Source organism: Patella vulgata, chromosome 8 (assembly GCF_932274485.2).
Source record: "Patella vulgata chromosome 8, xgPatVulg1.2, whole genome shotgun sequence".
NCBI lineage: Eukaryota > Metazoa > Mollusca > Gastropoda > Patellidae > Patella > Patella vulgata.
The window spans coordinates 12,630,845-12,641,016 of record NC_065886.2 but is presented as its reverse complement, the minus strand read 5'-3'; the positions used below and the strand labels follow the sequence as shown (position 1 = coordinate 12,641,016).

The window sequence follows — 10,172 nt, the reverse complement described above, 5'->3', positions numbered from 1 at the left end:
TCAAAATATTGTCGATGAATTGATTTTGAACGGATACAATCGAGTTTTAAAACCCTCCAAAAATATAAATAAACTCCGCCTGTTGCCATGCTGTCCACACAACTCCTTTGCTGATTGACCCAGACACCGCGTGCAAGACACTATCGATAAATATTTGGTTTTGGCAATATCTTTGGGTACCTACATGCGATTCACTCTGATAAGTGGCAGAAAAAAAATAATTCTGATCGTATAGATTGCCGTTGAGTGTTAATCGAAACCATGTGGCTGATGATGTAAATTAATCGACAAGCGGGTGTGTGTCACTGTCATTGAGTAATACTATTACTAATCAACTGTCACGGGTCAATGATAAAGCCGTCGACAACTCATTATTTACTCAGAATAATTAATCCAAGTAGTGATTGTTTGAATATCATATCATCTTTAAAAAATAATCTATAGGCCTTAAATGGAAATAAACAAAAAGGCCAATAATGTTCTTTTCGAAGAGAATTTTATTGAAAGCTGAATTCCGTTTACCGTCGCTTCTTCATACGGCATGCAAAGTAAGGAATGCATTCGGGATATTATTGTTTAAAATTCTATTATCACAATGGGTCGAAAAAATGAGAACGACCAACGAGCCGAAATGCGACGATTCTCGAGTCTGCCATTGAGTATCCTCTGAATAATGTTGATATTTACATCAAAGCCAAAATGCACGAAAGTGAACGTAAGCATTGACTATGAAATTGACATTTCTATAGGGACTCATATTTTGATAACGTCACGGTACCTGAAAATAATAATAGACCTATCGTACACGCAAAATATTATTTTAATTCACGTGTTAAATGAACACGCGTACAGCTGTTACGGCTACTTTGATGATAATCCAATCAACAATCTTAATCTCCTGACCACTAGCTGGCACTAAGGTGCTAATTAATTGATGAGATTAACTGAGTGGTTAATCTCACTAAAGTTATATTATACACAACAGACTACTAATGAGATTGTTCTTCAGTTAACACTGTCATGTGAATACTATGCCGTTTGTGTTGTGGATGTTTCGTTACGAAAGGAGTTCATTTATTACGATTTTCGTCGTCAGCACCCTTGAAATCCTAAATAAAAAACATATTAAACGACAAAATATAGCAAATAAATTGCGGAAATAGTCGGATAAAATTTTTACTACGATTTTCGTCTTCGGCACCCCTGAAAACCCATGGAAAGAAATATTCAACGACAAAACAGCAGATCAATGGCCTGGTTGCTATGGGATTTTGTTTTGGAACATACCAAATCTTAAACTTGCTTTTTCTCAAAACTTACTTTTGTGAGTTGGGTAACTTCTAATGGACACAGCTCAGTCAATTTTTGCCCAATTCAAACAAACTATACATCAAATTGAAGGTAATGAGTTGGAGAATGTGAAAATAACAATAACTCAATTTTCAAAATTTCCTCATTGTGACTCAGTATGCGTATTACGCCAATATGTAAGTACAAGCGTTTGATGAAACTTACGTCACATGTGTTTTGATAACTATGACAGGAAGAAATAATTCAACTCGACCGGAAAATGTATAATAACTTTCATTACAACTTTTCAGATTTAGGGTATTTAACACTCGTCACCAACCCCTGACATCAAACAGTGTGAATATCATCGTTGTTATGATAATGTCGGATAATAGACAATGTGGTGTAGTCCTAACTGTTTTACTTATTATAGAGATTGTAGCAGGTAAAGTTATATCATTTAAGTCTGTATTTTTCTTCTGCTTGGCCTATATAAACGTGGTTTCAAAATGAGAAAGCTTGTATTAGAAGTGGGATGTGTGGTGGATTTCTATCATTGCTTTTTTTGTGGAGGCCGATCGCCCTTTTTATACGCCCACAATAAATTCACGTAAACACTCTAGCTAGGGGTATATTTGTACGACAGCCCAGAAGGTTCATTCCAAATTCCAAATGCGAAATTCCAAATTCCAAATTCATGTCTTACCAATAAAATATCAAATTGGCAACCCCCCTCAATTAAACAAATTAGAATTTAAATAAATTGTAATTTTACACAACTAATTAGTTTACCTATCTGATGCCTGGGCCTACGAAAGCCCAGACGACTCATTCCAAATTCCAAATGCGATCGTATAATATGGTAGTATATTGTCGTCGCCCCCGTCCGCCCGGCGTCCATAGTTAATATCCGATTGACTTTAAATTTATACACAGTGTTTAAGGTCATGCAAGAAAGAAGTCTATTGATTTTCAACGATTTCTGATTATTACTGCCAAAGTTATGGCCCTTGATCACTTTGAAAAATCTTGCGACTCTCTAGAGGCTAAAGTTATCATCCGCTTGACTTCAGATTGATACACAGAGTTAAAGGTCTTGAGACGAACAAGTATATTGATTTTCATTGAATTTTGATAATTTGAACAGCTAAATCCATGGTATTAAATGTTTCGTATACTGAACGTTGGCATGGGGCAGAACTTTATAAAAACCAAACAAATTCTAATGATTTTCTGATAATTACTTAATGAGTTGTTACTCTTAATCAGATTTTAGTGTATTATAAATGTTTCATTACCGCAAAAAGTAAAAATATGCGACAACTTTTGGTGATTGCCCGGACGATTTAGCTGCTGTGGACGTAATATCTTCTCTGCGGCAGCCATGATGATTGTAATGTAACGTGATTATGTTGAATTTGGAAATTGCAATTTCGCACTTGGAATTTGCCTTTTCAAATCGAATAATTTGGAACGGGTGTTCACCCGGCCCAGGCATCAGATAGGTAAACTAATTAGTTGTGTAAAATTACAATTTATTTAAATTCGAATTTGTTTAATTGAGGGGGTCTGCCAATTTGCTATTTTATTCATTTGATTGGTAAGACATGAATTTGGAATTTGGAATTTGGAATGAGCCTTCTGGGCTTTCGTATATTTGCAATGATACCCTTTTGTATGCGGAATTGATTATAAGAGGACGTATTACACTTTAGACACTATATATAGACATACTCAGAGAATGAGTTGCAAACGTATTGACAGAGCAGCGGACGCGACTTGGACGCACTAAGAGCACACATAGTGCTGTGGAAGTGCAGTGACAAGAACGTATTGTAAGCTATATACCATGTGTCACGGATTTCACCATTTTCGGTTATATCACTACGCTTTGGCGAAAATTCCGGAGCCCAAAGTGCCCAGCAATTTCTGTAGAAGTCCGAGTTTGGAGGATTTTGATTTTTATACAACACATTTCAAGGACTTTGTCCACACAAATTATCACATTTGTCCGCTAGTCACATCTTATCACATCGATATTATGCGGGGAGTTAATTCCGTAGATCAAAGTTGATTACTACAGCCTATGGAGTTTCACATGGCTAGTGGCAGTGTATGTGGCGTTAAGTTATTTCATCTATTTATTGACGATTCGGATTCGAGACTTTGGTGGCCATTCTCCTACAAGTATGGTCAAAAGGAAGCTGTAGGGTCGTGTTACAAGTGATGCAAGCCGCGCCTTTGAACGACATTTTGTAAATGTGCTGCAGCGTGTCAAACATGGGGGAGTTAACATCTTTGGAGAAAATAATATCTTTTAAATATCATACTTTTCCGCAGATGTAGCCAAGTCCATCGCCGTTTGGTTGTAGAATTTAACAAAACCTATTGTTGCACATGTAACCACGCTTATCATCATTTGATTTTAGAAATAAACAAAAAACTTACGGAAAAACACAATTCATACTTATGGAAAAACAGCTACTGATTTATTTATTCTCGCCTAAATTATTACTAATTTCTAACCGTTGTGTATTCTAATGCCAAGCAGAATAAGACGGTTGGTGTATAAGAGATGGGGTTCACTTTAACGAGGGCACAACCTGTATAATATATTTTCGTGTCCGACACAAATAGTATTTTTGATTAAAGATACATTAGTTAAGACTTTTATAAAGAGTTGTCCATTCTTGTTATAATAATTCAAAAATAGATGATAAAAAAAGAAAATGTCGAAAATTTCAGTCAAATTACTTTGTTCTGAACGGAATTGTCACTGTTAGAAGTTTGGAATAGAAATAGGCATTAATTGTGTCTTCACCGTCTATGAGAATTGGCAATCGTTTGATTGACAAACGATAACTCCACCCACATATTCTCGATTATCGAGTAACATGCTCAATGGCTATGGTAGCCTCGCTTGGCAGGCTTTTCATCACCAGTTTCCGGCTGTGACATCAGCGAGTAACGGTAAACGTTAGCTTGGTCCGCCATTTATTGATTTAATTTTAAATGGACGAGGCTGTTTAAATCCAAACTGTATCCAGGCCATCCAAGGGTCTACAGAGTTGAATTTGTCGTGTAAATAAAGGTCTAATTAATAATTTATATATCATCTGAAGCCTAAATAAAAGACTTGCAATAGGCAGATTTAGCTCTTGCATAATGTATGTTTAATATATTCATCGACCTACGTGGCGGTACCGTGTCTTCCATAACTAAAGCACATCCTCTCTTTCTCCTGTTACAGTTTTAACGTACAAAGGGTCAATAATTTCAATAAGATAAACAGTTATATACATTACAAGTTTAATTTCAATAAGATAAACAGTTATATACATTACAGGTTTAATTTCAATAAGATAAACAGTTATATACATTACAGGTTTAATTTCAATAAGATAAACAGTTATATACATTACAGGTTTAATTTCAATAAGATAAACAGTTATATACATTACAGGTTTAATTTCAATAAGATAAACGTTTAATTTCAATAAGATAAACAGTTATATACATTACAGGTTTAATTTCAATAAGATAAACAGTTATATACATTACAGGTTTAATAAGATAAACAGTTATATACATTACAGTTTTAATTTCAATAAGATAAACAGTTAACATTCTTCTATTATTTATATTAGGTCAAACATACAGTTTATCAGGATCAGAACCATATGGTATTAGAGGAGGGGATTATAGATTTACATGTGAGATATCCGGTAGACATTTTCTATCCTTTAATGTCATCACGTTAAGCAGGGACAATATCTCAATCTGTAGACGAGGATTATATGTTCTACCTGGATCTGATACCAGATATAGATGTGGTCGTATCAATGGTAACAACGAATTAGTGTATCTTAATATAACTAATGTTCAATCAACTGATGCTGGTAACTGGACCTGTGGAGATTCTGGTGTCAGTAGCCAACCTGTTACTCTTCTGGTTTATTGTAAGTTAAAAACATGTAATTACTTTTCGCTTCAAGTCCCGGAAAAAGTCAGCACCATAAAAGCGAGCCTGAAAAAACTCGCATAAATGGAAATGGGCTCAATGTCAGTAATAATATTCCATGAAAATACAAAATAAATGTCTATATAGGATTTCAGATTTTTATAATTATTACATATTCAATATATTGTGGAAACATCCTGTTGTCAACAGACAATACCGCATTGATAGTGATAAAACATATTTCAATTTTAGTTTTTGAAGCCTCTTCTCTCAATCTGGTTAAAACACAGATCCTATTTCGTTTCGTTTTTATAGTTCAAAATTTCGTTTTACTTATCTTTACTACACTTGGATCTGGAAGAGTTGTTATTTAACTCGTGTTCTGAATGGTGCCAGGGATAAGCCAATGAAACCGTCTGTTACGGCGAGCTTTAGACGTGTTTTTCACGGAACTGTGGGTAATCCACTAGTAACATCAATGCTGATTGGTTAATCAAATGTCTGACGTCAAAAGGGTCATAAGTCGGTCTTTTGACCCCTGACGTAACCTATCGCTATAACTTGTCAGATCTTCATGTAGTGTAGGCCATCGAAAGTATAAAAAAACGAAACGAAATATAGATCTGTAGTTTAATCCGATTGCCTCTTCCCTTGGTTAGTTCATGAGGTTTTACGTCCACCTAGGGTGATATCGTTAACATTCTCTTATCTTACGGAATTAGACCAGATATAGGTAGTGGTACGCGTAGCTAGAGGGAGGTAATATGGAACTTGCGCCCCCTTCCTCATCCAAACTATATAAGACACAACACACTTTCATCAAATCCCCGACGGTAAAAAACATCACTGCATAAATAAAGATTGAGTCCCTGCCTTGATATGATGACGTATTAATGATATACGTAAGGACTGTATACAACCTGATCCCTGGTGCCACAAAATCGAACATCTGATATGTATATGTGTTTAGAGCTACATAATTAATTCTAGTATTATTGACTTTGCTTTCTTGGCTTGCGCGCCCCACTTCTTATAAATTCCTTAAGCTGTATTTCATAAGTTGATAACTTTTATACTTAATTGTATATTACAGTACAATTTAAGGTCATTATAGTTACTATGGTATTATCACTTCCACATATACAGCAAGCATGTATAGAGTATAGGCTAAGTTAAAAAGTTTCTAAAGTCTTGCTACTATTCCAGCCCCAGTATTAATTAATACAAAACAAGAGAATATGTAGCATAATTTACTTTAAAATTGATTATTTAATGTCCAATATAGTTAAACTTCTGCGTACATAACATGTAATACAAATAGTGTGTACCACATAAAATGCGAAATATTAGTCTAGTTGGTAAAAATTCTTGTTTCAGAAAATGAAATGAATTTTTATGAAGTTTAGGAAATTTAAATTCTTTTCAGATCCACCAACCATCACAGGTCTAACATCAAATGCTACCAACAACATGGTAGATGAAGATTCTACTGTAACCTTCTCCTGTTCTGTTGACAGTCTTCCATCTTCAGAAATATCCTGGTCTAGATCACAACAAGCAGGACAACTCTATTCTGGTAGTCAATATACCATACCTTAAGCTAGCTGTCAACATACAGATAACTATACCTGTACAGCTAATAATAATATTGGTCAAGTTGTATCGAAAACCATTCCACTCTATGTTAGATGTAAGTACATCCAACTATTTTACACCATTAAATAATTAAATCTAACGAAGACAGATGTCCTATACATCTGAATTCGAAGAAATGTAACGAGTAAGAGTCAGTGTGCACATGGAATTGTACGACCATTCCTTTTGGATAACCAATAGCCCTAGGTATGTTTATATTCTAGGTTCTCCGCGAGAAAACATAGAAAACAAGAGGATCATCACTAATAGAATAAATACAACAATATATCTGGAAGTTGATATAATCGCCTACCCTCGACCATACTTTACCTGGTACCATACACCTACCAGACAGATAATAAAAACAGCTATAACGCAACAACTATCAACTATAAACTATAAATCAACAGTAGAGATAACTCTAAACTCTACTCTATTTGGTGATTATATAGTATCTGTATACAATGGTATTGGTGTTCAGAACTTCACTATTACAGTTAACAATGAAGGTAAAGACAATTATAATTTTTAATATATTATTAGTAATTTTATATTGAAACTCCATTATATTGGGTGTCTGTTTTTATAGACTCTTACCCTTTTAGGACATCTAATGAAACGTCTGTTTTAAATAAACAAAGGTCTCTGCATATAAGGTCAGTTTCAGACGCCACTGTTAATTATGTATATTATTTTGTTATGTATATTTAGGACCACCAAAGCCAGTAAAGGATCCAGTCGGAAGTAATAACACATCTACTATAGTTGGAAGTATTATTGGTGTATTGATAGTTATTGCTATAATAGTTGTTATTGTTGTGATAATATACCGTAGAAAGGGTAAGTTAACTCTTATTGAGCCGTTATAACCTACCTACTACAGTTGGACGTATTTTGGTGTATTGATAGTAATTGGTATAATAGTTGTAAAGGCAAACCTACTATAGTTGGTGTATTGATAGTTATCCGCACTTTTACTGTAACTATTTAACATCATTATGTTGGAAGGAACTTATATAAAGCTATGTTAATACTGTGTTAATAACTATTTTAATGCAAATATACTAAATTTTATATATTATATTGCAGCGTCAAAAGCTCATTATAATACGTACGATGGACTTGGAGTTGTCCCCAGTTCAACCAATCAACCTGTTTATGATGAAATGTATTCCTATACAACTAGATCTGATGATACACCAGCCTACTATAATACTACAAAAGTGGATATTACTAACACCACATACGTCAATTCCCCGTCATTGACATATGTACTGGATGTACGAAATAATGAAGCACACCCAGACACTTATCAACAACTCAATACATCATCAACACATAACATCTATGAAAACCAGGAAATGTGATCAACTATCAAATTGGTGATGTTAATGATTGTATGTAGAGTATTAATATGTACTCCGCTATCTAGATGTTAAGAATGTTATGTTAACAACATGAACGTGTACTCCACTATCTGGATATCGAGAACGTAATTTTAATAACATACATGTGCACTCCGCTATCTAGATGTTAAGAATGTTTTTTAACAACATGCACGTGTACTCCGCTATCTAGATGTCAAGAATGCGTTATTTTAAAACATGCACGTGTACTCCGTTATCTACATGTTGATAACGCAATTTTAATAACGTGCACGTGTACTCCGCTATCTAGATGTTCAGAATGTGTTATTTTAAAACATGCACGTGTACTCCGTTATTTAGGTATTGAGAACGCAATTTTAATAACATGCACGTGTACTCCGCAATGTAGATGTTCAGAATGTGTTATTTTAAAACATGCACGTGTACTCCGTTATTTAGGTATTGAGAACGCAATTTTAATAACATGCACGTGTACTCCGCAATGTAGATGTTAAGCATGTTACTTGAACAACATGAACAGGTACCCCTCTCTCTGCCTTAAGTTATGAATGTAAGTTTAGGGATATAATCAGGATCTCCAGAGCAAGCGTTTTCACCTCGCTATAACTGTGGGTTATACCAATATATCTAACGACATCGTGTAAACTACGATAATATTGTTGTTTTGTCAGTCTTATTAAATTGTTTGTATTTCAAAATAAACAGGCGTGGTCCCTCTAATGATGCTATATCATTCCAAACCACTGAATCAAACTGCGATTGCAGGATAAATTGTGTCATTCCAGTCTAGTTCAACTCTGTACGAGTGTATTAATGTATCACTGTACATATCACTGAATGAAACTGCTATGACAGGATCGGGTGTTTTTATATTTGTCGATCTCAATAGTTTTATAATATATGGAACGGTATAACATTTAGCTATTTTAAAATTATTTATAAAATGTACGTGTATTCTTATAATCATTTGATATTCTCTCTGCGTATTATGGTGCAGTATTAATGACTTGTAGATTATTATATAAAATATTAAACAAATAGTAAATTAACTGTCTCTAATTACAAACCATGATGTTAAACAGGAAAATTTAAACTTCTTTCCTTTCCTGTGCGTCATCTTAAACAGGAAAATATGAAATGCTTTACGCCCTGTGTCGTGGTTATATAATCACATGATAGCAGCTAGTAGATGATATATTGAAGCTGGACACAAACTTACAATTAGGCAATTTACTCCAGACATTTAGAGGGGCGGGGGCAGGATTCTGTGATAGAGACTACAGATTTTGACGATCTTTGGCAATATTCAGTTATGTCTCTTTTCCGAAAACATTGTGAACGCCTCAGAGGATATAGTTTTTCACAGCTTCTTTTCAGATTTGGTAAGAAGCGCTGGGTTGATGATCGAGAGGATCAACCCTATCTATGTTCCGCTTGTATCGGATTTACCCCCCCCCCCCCACCCCCTCTGTCGAAAACTTTGTGAATGCGATAAAGGCTACATTTGTAACGGATACTTTTCAAATTTGATGGGAAATATTGGGGTCCTATGAGATCAGGATTTCAGATTTAAGGTTTTCCAAAAAGCTTGTGACCATGATAAAGGCTACACAATAAGTATGTTGAACCGGACAATGTCACAAATTAAACCGACGACTACTAAAAGCTATAAAATGACATATTATACTGATCATTTCGTCAACAATTTTTGTCAACTTCATTGAAGTCAATGGGAAATTAATGGTGGTCTGCCTCCACAAGAGAGGCTAGAGTTATCGGCCTTGATTCGATGACACGTAACCGACAAAGTTATACTAGAGAAAAACAAAACGAAATGAAATCTTCTGTTTGATCGCGCGATATTATTATTGTAATACTATAGACATAAACAATTCATT

General features: G+C 34.6%; 1 long non-coding RNA gene across 1 annotated transcript; it reads left to right on the top strand.

Moving 5' to 3' along the window:
* Positions 1-1,605: 1,605 nt before the first annotated feature.
* LOC130014119 (uncharacterized) lies at positions 1,606-8,994 on the top strand. Its single transcript, XR_008789106.1, has 6 exons — positions 1,606-1,735; positions 4,938-5,249; positions 6,678-6,941; positions 7,111-7,395; positions 7,598-7,726; positions 7,976-8,994. It is a non-coding gene; the product is annotated as an uncharacterized LOC130014119 (long non-coding RNA).
* The last annotated feature ends 1,178 nt before the right edge of the window (positions 8,995-10,172 follow it).